A 12,562-nucleotide genomic window follows, 5' to 3' on the forward strand; every position below is an offset into this window, starting at 1 on the left:
GTGAGTGACTTATTATGTTATGATAGTAAAAAAATTATGATTGTTTAATATGTGTATGGTGATCTCCGTATGGGCACTTTGTGTGAAAAAACTAACAAAATCATAATAATTTTATGAATTTTCGTATGGCACTTTGTGTGCAAAAACTAAGAAATTCATAATGAGTTTATGAATTTCCGTATGGGCACTTTGTGTGTAAAAACTAAGAAATTCATAATGAGTTTATGAATTTCAGTATGGGCACTTTGTGTGCCAAAACTAAGAAATTCATAATGAGTTTATGAATTTCCGTATGGGCACTTTGTGTGCAAAAACTAAGAAATTCATAGTGAGTTTATAAATACCCGTATGGGCACTTTGAGTGCAAAAAATAAGAAATTCATAATGAGTTTATGAATTTCCATATGGGCACCGTGTGTGCAAAAACTAAGAAATTCATAATAAGTTTATGAATTTCCGTATGGACACTTTGTGTGCAAAAACTAAGAAATTCATAATGAATTTTGAATTTCCGTATTGGAAGGGTGTGTAACACACATAAATTATAGTAATGTTTGGGAAATGAATGTATTGACACTACATATGTAAACTATAGAGTGTTTAAAGAATTGAAAGCATTAATGGACATTAAAATTGTCATGATATACTGATGTTTAGAATTTTGTTTATGATTATTTATGCCTCACTAAGAAATTTCTTAGCGTGTGTTATTTTCACGTGTAGGTTTTAATACAAGCAGAGTAAGGAGATCATCTGACATCAAAGCTAGTGTCTTCTCGTTAGTAACAATATGACATTCATGTCTACTTTTGATGTATTTAGTTGGCATGTAATAGATTTAGTAAAAACGCTCTGAAAAGCATTTGATTTACCATGATGTAAAACGATGAAATGTTTGAACATTACTTTTTGTTTATCTACTTAAGTTTAATGCATGTTTCAGTTTTAGTAAATTAAAATGTTTTATAAAAAGAAATAAAAGTTTACGGGTTTCCAAATGAGGAACTATTTTACAAGTGATGTGACATATGTATCTCGTGTATAGAAAAGTATATGAGAGATGGGTGTTACATTTATTGGTATAAGAGCTACATGTTTAGCTGATTCTCGGTCGAATCAAGTGTATTTTAATGCAGAAAGGGTTTACATACCACTAAGATGTCAAAGTTACTGGTAGCGTATAGAAAAAATATGATAGATGTCGCTCCTTACTAACTTAAGTATTATCTTTATGTATGTTATACTAGATGTTGGATTCTACGAATTCGAGAAGAACGGTTGAACGAGAAAATATAGATGGACCGGGTAGTCCAAGTTATGAAGAGAATAGTGAACATCCGATTCTATCTGAGAACGCTAGCGCACTGTCATATCAGGGTATGCTCGTGCCAGAGTTTGGAGCTTTTATGCAAGCTCTCAATGCTATATTGACAAGGTTCGAACCTCTTCTGCCTGCCCCTACTCCTCTAGCACCACGAATGTTAATCCCTAAGGAGTTAAGAAGTTTGGGAACTCCTGAGTTCCGGGGAGTTTAAGATGAAGGTCCGATGGATGCTGATTTATGGTTGAACGATGTTATGGTGATATTGGAAAGTCTACAATGCTCCGATCATGAAAAGCTGGGCGGAGCTGTATCGTTACTCTGAGTATTAGCTCGGGTGTGGTGGTCAAATACGACTATGTATGCATCACCTGAACAAGTGAACTATCAATTCTTCCAAGATGAGTTCCAGGATAAGTATATCAGGGAACAGTTCATGAGGTCAATGCTGTTGAAATTTCTTAACTTGAAATAAGGCGATCGAGCAATGTATGAGGCTGAGGCTGAATACAATAAGTTTAGCCGTTATGCTACCGAGTTAGTTCCTAATGATAAAGCTTGACGGGATTGGTTTATTGAGGGTTTTAGGCCTAAGTTGAAAGATATGATGTTGGCCTTAAACTTGTCTATCATGCAAGAAGTTATAAATAGATATAAGGCTATTGAAAGAGCTTAAGAGGAGAATCTAGCAGCGGAGCAGAGTATTCAGGAAAAAGGATTGGGATGTCTTCATCTACACATCATGATAAGAGAGGCAAGGGCTCAGGTTCCCGATATACTAACAAAGTTGATTCTGCTGCAGCTTAACAGAAAACTAAGTAGTCCCATTCTTTTTTGGCTAGCTCGGGTAGAGCTTATAGAGAGAGACCTCTATGTCAGACATGCGACATGTCACACTGGGGAGTATGTAGATTTCTCTCTGGCGCTTGTTTTCATTGTGGTGAGTCTGGTCACTATGCACGGAATTATCCAAAGAAGTATGGAGATAGATCAACACAAACTAAAAGATCAATAGCCGCACCTAGTAGAAGTATAAGAAGAGGAAGATCAGGCGGTTAATCTGAGGCTAACCAATGACAAGAGACTCGGGTAGTGGCCCAAATTTAAAATATAAAGACCAGTAAGGATCGAGATGATCTGGAGATCATAACATGTACATTCCATCTTTTTGATGAGCCTATTTTTGTTCTAGTTGACCCTGGTTATACGCACTCTTATATTAGTACAAAGTTGGTTAGAACTAGAGAAATTCCTTTAGAACCAATTTCTAGTGAAATAATAGCGGTAAACCCTATAGGTAATAGTGAAAGGGTCGTTTGGGTGTGTAGAAAATGTCCAATTAAGATTCAAGGGGTTGTGTTCTCGACAAACTTGATAGAGCTGCTCTTTATTGAGTTTGAAATCATTTTGGGCATGGATTGACTATCTCCACATCATGGATTGGTAGATTATCGTCAGAAGTGATTATTCGTAAAGGATGCGGAATACTCCGAAATTGTAGTGACAGGTGATAAAGCGAAATCAACCTCCAATGTGATATCAGCCATAACTGCAAAGAAAATGATGTCAAAAGGGTGCGTAGCTTTTCTAGCTAATGTGATAGACACTCGAGTTCCAGAAGTGAAATTAAACGGTATTCCAATAGTTAAGGAGTTTCTAAAGTTTTTCTGAAAGAATTATCGGGTTTACCTCCAGATCGTGAAGTAGAATTTCGTATTAAGGTTTACCCGGGTACCAAACCTATTTCTATGGCTCCGTATCGAATGGCTCCAACGGAGTTAAGGGAATTAAAAGCACAGTTGCAAGAGCTACTTGATAAAGGATTTATCAAACCCAATGTTTCTCCTTGGGGAGCACCTGTGTTGTTTGTGAAAAAGACGGATGGGTCTATGCGGTTATGTATTGACTATCGATAATAAAATAAAGTAACTATAAAGAACAAGTATCCTCTTCTGAGGATTAATGACATGTTTGATCAATTGAAAGGCGCAACAGTATTCTCCAAGATAGATATGAGGTCGGGGTACCATCAGTTAAAGATTGAGAAGGATGATATTTCGAAGATAACTTTTTGAAATTGGTACAGACACTATGAATTTGTGGTAATGCCATTTGGATTGACTAATGCTATGGCAGCATTTATGGATTTAATGAATGGAGTATTCCAACCTTACTTGGATCAATTCATTTTGGTATTTATAGATGATATATTAGTGTACTCTAAGTCAAGAGAGGAACATGATTCTCATCTCCAAGTGCTTCTTCAAATACTTCGTGAAAAGAAGTTGTATGTGAAACTGTCCAAATACGAATTTTGGTAAGCTGAGATTGCTTTCCTTGATATATAGTCTCTAGGGAAAGAATAAGAGTAGATCCTAAAAAGATTCAAGCCATAGTGGTTTGGCAACCCTAAATAATGTTACGGAAGTTCAGAGTTTCTTGGGGCTTACAGGTTATTATAGGCAATTCGTGAAGAACTTTTCAATGTTAGCTCTGCCGCTAACTAAGTTGTTACAAAAGGATGTGCCTTTTGTGTAGACGGGAAAATGCTAAGAAAGTTTTGAAATGCTAAAGAGAATAGTAACCGAGGCCTCAATGTTTGTGCAACCAGAGTTAGGTAAAGATTCTTTTGTTTTCAGTTATGCATCCCATAATGGGATGGGATGTGTACTGATGCAAGAAGGGAAATTGGTGGCTTATGCCTCAAGAAATCTGAAGAATCATGAGAGAAATTACCCAACACATGATTTGGAATTGGCAGCAGTAGTGTTTGCTTTGAAAATTTAGCGCCATTATCTGTACGGTGAGTGTTGCTATGTGTACACGGATCATAAAAGTCTAAAGTAGTTGCTGACTCAGAAAGAGATGAATTTGAGACAGAGAAGATGAATTGAGCTCTTAAAAGAGTATGAATTGATTAATGATTATCATCCCAGAATGGCTAATGTTGTAGTTGATGAGCTCAGTTGATGGACTTTTACAACTTTACGGGCTTTGGATGCGCATATGTCTTTAAGAGAAGATGGTGCCTTAATTGCTTAACTAAAGTTGAAGCCGATGCTTTTGGATCGGGTAAAAGAGCTGCAACGTTGAGATGAGAAATGCTTGGCGAGAATGGTGTAAGTCGAAAAAAAGAGGCCAAATGTAGCATCCCAAAACAGGGCTAGTAACTAAAATGTAAATTTTGAAAACTTGGTGTTCAATTTTGAAATAAGTTAAAAGTTTAGAGACCTAATTGGATAATTTTGGATGTTGGATTTAATTGTATAGTTTGAAAGTAATAAGGGTATTATAGTCTTTTCTAAGAGAAGATTTTTATTTTCTCTTTTTAAGGGATATAAACACGTGGAAAGGGAATAAAAAGAAAAGAAAATACTGGAGAATGGAGTTCTTATTCTTCCTCTTCACGTGATCTCATTTCAAAGGTAAGTTGGTCTCAAGTTGGTTAATTCTTTAGTTTTAAAGTTGGTTTTGATTATTGAGATGATAAGAAAGCTTAAGTGAAGCTTAAAACTCTAAGATGATTAAGTTAAAAAGGATTAAAGATGAGAGGTTTATATGTGAAATCTTGGAAAAGAGTTAATAATTGAGGTTGGAAGTTAAATTTGACCTGACATCAATCAGAATTAGAAATTCAAAGTGTTAGAAACGAATTTAGAACATGTTGATTTACTGGCTTGATTATTGAATTCCAGTATGTATGTAGGATATTGGATATTAGGATGAGTTAAAGTGATCTAAGTTTATTATAATAAGTGTAGTTAAGCCTAAAGGACTTAAATGAGGTTCTAGTATAAGATATAAGTAAGTTTGGGTGGATTTTCGAGCTAAAAAGATTAATTTTGGGCATGGGGTATCGGTACTGTTCATCCAGTACCGATACTTTCAATAGAAAAGGGGGTAAAAATTTGAGTGAGGGTATCGATACCATATGAATGGGTATTTATACCATAAGGTAGAAATTATAAATTGTTCATGAGGTATCGATACCTGGGAAGGTAGTATCGATACCAAGGATAACAATATCATAAGATCAGTGTCGGTACCAGTTTTGAAATAAGGATTTCGAATGCAAAATGGGTATCGATACCCAGACTTGGTATTGATACCCTACAGGGGGTATTGATACCCTACAGGGGGTATCGATACTACTTTAAGTAAAAAGGGAATTAATCATTTGTTTTGGTTTATGAAATTAAGGATTGAATTATGATATTGGGAATGCTGATATATATATAATACGTATAAATGTGTAGATATCGATCGAAAGTAACGTCCAGATAGGTCGACAAGCAATAGTCATTGATAAAGAGATAAGAGATTGGTATTGATTAGTAAGGTCAGGTGAGTGCATAATAGTATTAAATATGAGATAAGTGAAGGTACGCATATATGATATATGTTATGAATAAGATATATATATATATGGTCACATGAGATGTATGAGAAATGATATATGTGATTATGTGAAAAAGGAATACAAGAATATGGGACATGTGATATGAGACATATGATAAGAAGATATGAGACTCCATGTGAGTATTACATAATATATGTGATAAGAAGCCATGAGTTTATATGATTATGTGATATGAATATGTGAATGTGTGATAACATAAATAATAATGCCCATGTTATGTGTTATGAGAGCTAGGGGTATAGTTGGCATGCCAAGAGTCGAGGGTTACATAGGTCATTCGGGACATATACACAGGTCCTTCAGTACATATGCATAGGTCCTTCGGGACATATTTCACATGCCACTCAGTGAACCCTTATACGAGTTATGGTGACAGTATATGTGCACAACCTCTATGTACTCGCATATCTTTAGTTTTCACATGTGTACATGGGTTAATAAAGAGATAATAACAAATATATTATATGTGATGTATATGCTTTGTGATATGAAATGTGTTGTGTGGTTAAATGAATCATATGATAGTTAAGAAGGTTAATTGTAAGAATATATATCTTAAAGGTAAGAATGAAGATAATATTGATAATAAAATAAGGTTATTGATAATAATGACAATATATATATGTGTGTGCATTTGATTATATATAATGTTATATTGTTTTGTGTGACAGTATTATATGATACGCTCATGCATGGTTAAGTAGTTAGAGTTTCCTTTATAATTTTATGCCTCACTAAGTCATCGACTTAGCGTGTGAGTGTTTCACACGTAGGTTTCAAAGAGATAGAGGAGCAAAGAGAAGCAAGACATGCCAGATTCTCCTTCTAAAAGTTCAGATCAGAAAAGCATTTTGAATTAATATGTATTTTGTTTTATTGAAAATAGTTGGCATGTAATTAAAGAATTGGATCAAGTGGGCTCTGATAGGTTTTTTAAGTTTTATATAATAGAAGTATTATGTTTTATAATAAATGTTAAATGAAATTTTTTATTCACTTTGTAAAGTAAATGATTTGAAAAGTCAATGTGACACCTCAGACTTGGATCCGAGTAGGTTGCGGGTTGGGGGTGTTACATTTAATGGTATCAGATAAGGTGTAGCTGATTCTAGGCTTAAACCAAAATTAAACAAGTTTTAAAATGTGTACATGCTAACACAAAGTGAAAAATTTCTGATCTGATAGTGAAAGTAGTATGATGTCTTGCTAATAAAATAAGATTAGTATGATATAGTAGGAATCTAATTATAATAGTTTTGAAGTAAAGTGGGAAGTGGTATATCTGATTTTGGTAGCAATTCACCTGCCCTGGCCAAGCAGGATGAAGAGCGGACACCTCAGGGAGCATCTTTGTAAAAGTTAAGGATTGTTTTCGGAAGATTGAAAATGCATTCGAATAGTGTTAGAGGGTCTCCACTGTTCTAAAGTGGAGAAGTTATATAAATTAGTTTAGTTATTATGAAAATAGGTTGAAGTATAGTGAACAAATGTTATCGTGAGAATGATACATAGAAGATTATGTGATGCAATTATTAATTTAGAATAGTTTGATAATAAGTATTTCGGTGATACTTTATAAAAAATATGAAGACAGAGTTTATGAGTTTGAAATAGGGGAATTGTAATGTGTATGGATAAGAGTGCAGTTTGATAAGTTGAGTGAAAATGATGTAGATATTGTTCGGAAGAGTTTAAGAATGGGTACATCAGTGATCAGTTTGTAAGACAAATGAAGTTGGAATGTTGAGTTGAATTAAGGAAAATGTATTGTGTATGAGTAAGATGTGGATTTGATAAGTTAAGTAAATTATTGATGGGTTAATTCCGAATGGAAAGAATGCATATGAATGGTTTGATGAAGGTTTATGCTTTAGATTGGAAGAAATGGTGCTAACTAATAAAGTTATGTGATAGTAAGTGTATTAGAATTAAAGGATTAGAAGATGATGTCAGGGTAAGCTAATCAAGTATGGTGTGGATTTGGATATGATTATGTATTTTGATCATGGAAATATGAGGTAGTAAATGAGATAAGGATTTGTTTGTTTGAATGAAATACAAGTACAAGAGATGATAAATAATGAGGTTCTGTATAAGTAAAGTTGACTATCAAAGTCATGAAAATGTGATAAAGATTAACAATCAGGGATAAGTACAAGTGATATAAAAGAGTATGGGAGTATGAAGAAAAAGATACGACCTATGTTATAAGGAGATTTTGATTTATGGAAAAAATAATGAAATAAGGAAATGAAAATGATGAAGTTTAAAGGATCAGATATGATAAAGATTCTGTTGAGGTATAAATTATAAATTGATTATAAGTAAGAAAGATTCATTAGATGATGTAAAAGATTGTTTGATTCTGTAAAGTGTATGTATTAATCATCTATGATGAAGATTTAAGGTTATGTTTCTTGGTCAAGTAGACGTAGTCAGAGAAATAAAGAATTGATGTTAAAGATTTATATGTATTAAGCAAGTTTAAGAGGTAGTCAAGTGATGATGGAAAAAGGTTGGTTATTATTGCAAGGCAATTAAAGATTGAGGAGGAATTTGATTGATTTATGATTTTGAGTAATAATAACTGATGTTATTGTCTACATGATAAGTGACATGATATGGATGTATAAAAGAAAAAGATAGTTGAAGAATTCAAGTAATGAAAGCCAAGTTATTAATGATAACATGGAAGATTAAATTGAGGAGGTAACATGAGAATATAAATAAGATATGTGTAGACAGTATCTTCATCTATAGGTGCAGTGAAAATTCGAGGACAAATTTTCTTAAAGGAGGGGAGATTTGTGGCATCCCAAAACAGGGCTAGTGACTAAAATGTAAATTTTGAAAACTTAGTGTTTAATTTCAAAACAAGTTAAAAGTTTAGGGACCTAATTGGAGAATTTTGGATGTTAGATTTAATTGTAGAATTTAAAAGTAATAAGGGTATTATGGTCTTTTCTAAGAAAAGATTTTTATTTTCTCTTTTTAAGGGATATAAACACGTGGAAAGGGAATGAAAAGGAAATAAAAGTCTGGAGAATGGAGTTCTTCTTCTTCCTCTTCACGTGAGCTCATTTCAAAGGTAAGTTGGACTCAAGCTGGTTAATTCTTTAGTTTTAAAGTTGGTTTTGATTATTGAGATGATAAGAAAGCTTAAGTGAAGCTTAAGGTAGCTTAAAACTCTAAGATGATTAAGTTGAAAAGGATTAAAGATGAGAGGTTTATAAGTGAAATCTAGGAGAAAAGTTAGTAATTGGGGTTGAAAGTTAAATTTGACTTCTCATCAGTCAGAATAAGAAATTCAAAGTGTTAGAAACGAATTTAGAACATGTTGATTTACTTGCTTGATTATTGAATTCAAGTATATATGTAGGATATTGGATATTAGGTTGAGTTAAAGTGATCTAAGTTGATTAGAATAAGTGTAGTTAAGCTTAAAGGACTTAAAGGAGGTTCTAGTATAAGATATAAGTAAGTTTGGGTGAATTTTCAAGCTAAAAAGATGAATTTTGGGCATGACATATTGGTATTGTTCATCCAGTACCGATACTTCCAATAGAAAAGAGATAAATATTCGAGTGAGGGTATCGATACCATATGAATGGGTATTGATACCATAAGGCATAATTTATAAATTGTTCATGAGGTATCGATACGTGGGAAGGTAGTATCGATACCATAAGATCAATATCGGTACCAATTTTGAAAGAAGGATTTCGAATGCAAAACGGGTATCGATACCTAGGATTGGTATCGATACTAAAGCTACAGAAGTATCGAAAACCTATAGGGGGTACCAATACTACTTCAAGTAAAAAGGGAATTAAGCCTTTCTTTTGGTTTAAGAAATTAAGGATTGAATTATGATATTGGGAATGTTTATATGTATATAATATATATGATTGTGCAGATATTGAACGTCTGGACAAGTCGACAAACAATAGTCATCGATAAAGAGATAAGAGATCGATATTGATTAGTGAGGTAGGTGAGTGTATAACAGTGTTAAATATGATTTGGTAGGAAATTAGACTTGCGATAAGTCTATTTTCTACATGTGAAAATATATGATTGTATTAGTAGAACAGTGATTAGGATTGATATTGTGTGATATGACTTGTATGCATTATATGTCATGTGAATGTAAGAGGACATAATATAAATTATATGATATGAGATAAGTGAAGGTACACATATAAGATATATGTTATGAAATAAGATATATATATATATATATGGTCACATGAGATATATGAGGAATGATATATGTGATTATGTGAAAAAGGAATACAAGCATATGGGACATGTGATATGAGACATATGATAAGAAGATATGAGACTCTATGTGAGTATTACATGATATATGTGATAAGAAGCCATGAGTTTATATGTTTATGTGATATGAATATGTGAATGTGTGATAACATAAATAATAATGCCCATGTTATGTTGGGGTATAGTTGGCATGCCAAGAGTCGAGGGTTACATAGGCCTTCAGGACATATACACAGGTTCTTCGGGACATATTCATAGGTCCTTCGGGATATATTTCACATGCCACTCAGTGGACCATTATACGAGCTCTGGTGACAGCATATGTGCACAACCTCTATGAACTCACATATTTTTAGTTCTCACATGTGTACATGGGCTAATAAAGAGATAATAACAAATATATTATATGTGATGTATATGCTTTGTGATGTGAAATGTGTTGTGCGGTTAAATGAATCATATGATAATAAGAAGGTTAAGTGTAAGAATATATATCTTAAAGGTAAGAATGAAGATAATATTGTTAATAAAATGAGGTTATTAATGATAATGACAAGAAATGTATGTGTGCATTTGATTATATGTAATGTTATATTGTTTTGTGTGACAGTATTATATGATATGTTCATGCATGGTTAAGTAGTTAGAGTTTCCTTTATAAGTTTATACCTCACTAAGTCATCGACTTAGTGTGTGAGTGTTTCACACGTAGGTTTCGAAGAGATAAAGGAGTAAGACAAGTCATATTCTCCTTCTCAAAGTTCAGATGAGAAAAGCATTTTGAATTAATATGTATTTTGTTTTATTAAAAGTAGTTGGCATGTAAATAAAGAATTGGATCAAGTGGGCTCTGATAGGTTTTGTAAAACCACATGTTTTATATAATAGAAGTATTGTGTTTTATAATAAATGTTAAATGAAATTTTTTAGTAACTTTGTAAAAGTAAATGCTTTGAAAAGTCAATGTGACACCTCGGAATTGGATCCGGGTAGGATGCGGGTTGGGGGTGTTACACCAAAGATTTTGAAATGAGCGATAATGGATGTTTATATTACCGTGGAAGATTTTGCATTCCCAATGATGATGAATTAAAGAAATATATTCTTTGTGAGGTACATTACAACCCTTTGACGATGCATCCATGCATGAATAAGATGTATCAGGATTTAAAGAGTCGTTATTGGTGGCCTGGTATGAAAAGAGTTGTATCGGAATTTGTTGCAAAATGTTTAACGTGTCAGCAGGTGAAAACTGAGGATCAAGTGCCTTCCGGATTACTACAACCGATATCCATCCCTGAGTGGAAGTGGGAGCAAGTTACAATGGATTTTGTTTTGGAGCTACCTTTAACACCAGGTAAAAAGGACTCGATATGGGTAATAATGGACAGATTGACCAAGACAGCTCATTTTATTCCAGTTCGAGTAGACTACCCGATGGATAAGTATACAGAGTTGTATATAAAATAGATAATTAGACTGCATGGAGTGCTTATATCCATAGTGTCCAATCGAGACCTAAGGTTTATTTCAAGATTCTAGAACTCTTTGCATGAGGCATTGGGTACGCGATTAAACTTAAGTACAACGTTTCATCCGCAGACAGATGGGAAGTCAGAGCGAGCTATTTAGATATTAGAAGATATGCTAAGGGAATGCATGATTGAATTTAAAGGATCATGGGCAAAATATTTGCCTTTAGCGGAATTTGAATATAATAATATCAATCAGTATTAAGATGGCCCGGTATGAAGCTTTGTATGGGAGGAAGTGCATAACTCCATTAAATTGGTTTGAACTAAAAGATAAAGACCTAGTTGGCCAGATTTGATGAAGGAAAAAGTAAAAATTATCTAGAGTAATATAAAGATAGACTCCGATCACCTGAAGTCTTATGCTGATTTGAAATGAAAGTAAATCGTATTTCAAGTGGGAGACAAAGTATTTCTGAAAGTATCGACTTAGAAGACGGTATTACGTTTTGGACGAAAAGAAAAGCTGAGTCCGAGATTCATTGGACCTTAGGAGATCTTAAAAATGGCCGAACCGTAGCTTATCAATTTGCTTTGCCTCCGGATATGGACAAGATTCACAATGTTTTCCATGTATCGATGCTTAGAAGGTACATATATGATATGTCCCATGTCATCACACATGAAGAGATAGAAATTCGACCAGATTTAACATGTGAGGAAGAACCAGTACGTATCTTAGCTAAAGAAATAAAGGAATTGCGTAACAAAAGGATTTCATTAGTTAAAGTGCTCTGGCTGAATCATAAGGTTGAAGAAGCTACTTGGGAAAGAGAGAAGGACATAAGGAAGCAGTTTCCACACCTCTTCGTTACAAGTAATTCTTTAAATTTGAGGTTGAATTTTCTTAAGGGGAGAACTGTAATGCCTCAAATATAGGATTAGGGACTTTATTGAAAAGATTTAAAAATTTGATGATTTATTGGAATAAATGCTAAAAAATGTTAAAATTATTTGGAATAGTGTTTGGACTAATTTGTATCAAAAGATGAATAAAGAGGGAAGGGA

The sequence above is a fragment of the Hibiscus syriacus genome, unplaced genomic scaffold (assembly GCF_006381635.1).
Source record: "Hibiscus syriacus cultivar Baekdansim isolate YM2019G1 unplaced genomic scaffold, ASM638163v2 tig00111848_pilon, whole genome shotgun sequence".
NCBI classification, from domain to species: domain Eukaryota; kingdom Viridiplantae; phylum Streptophyta; class Magnoliopsida; order Malvales; family Malvaceae; genus Hibiscus; species Hibiscus syriacus.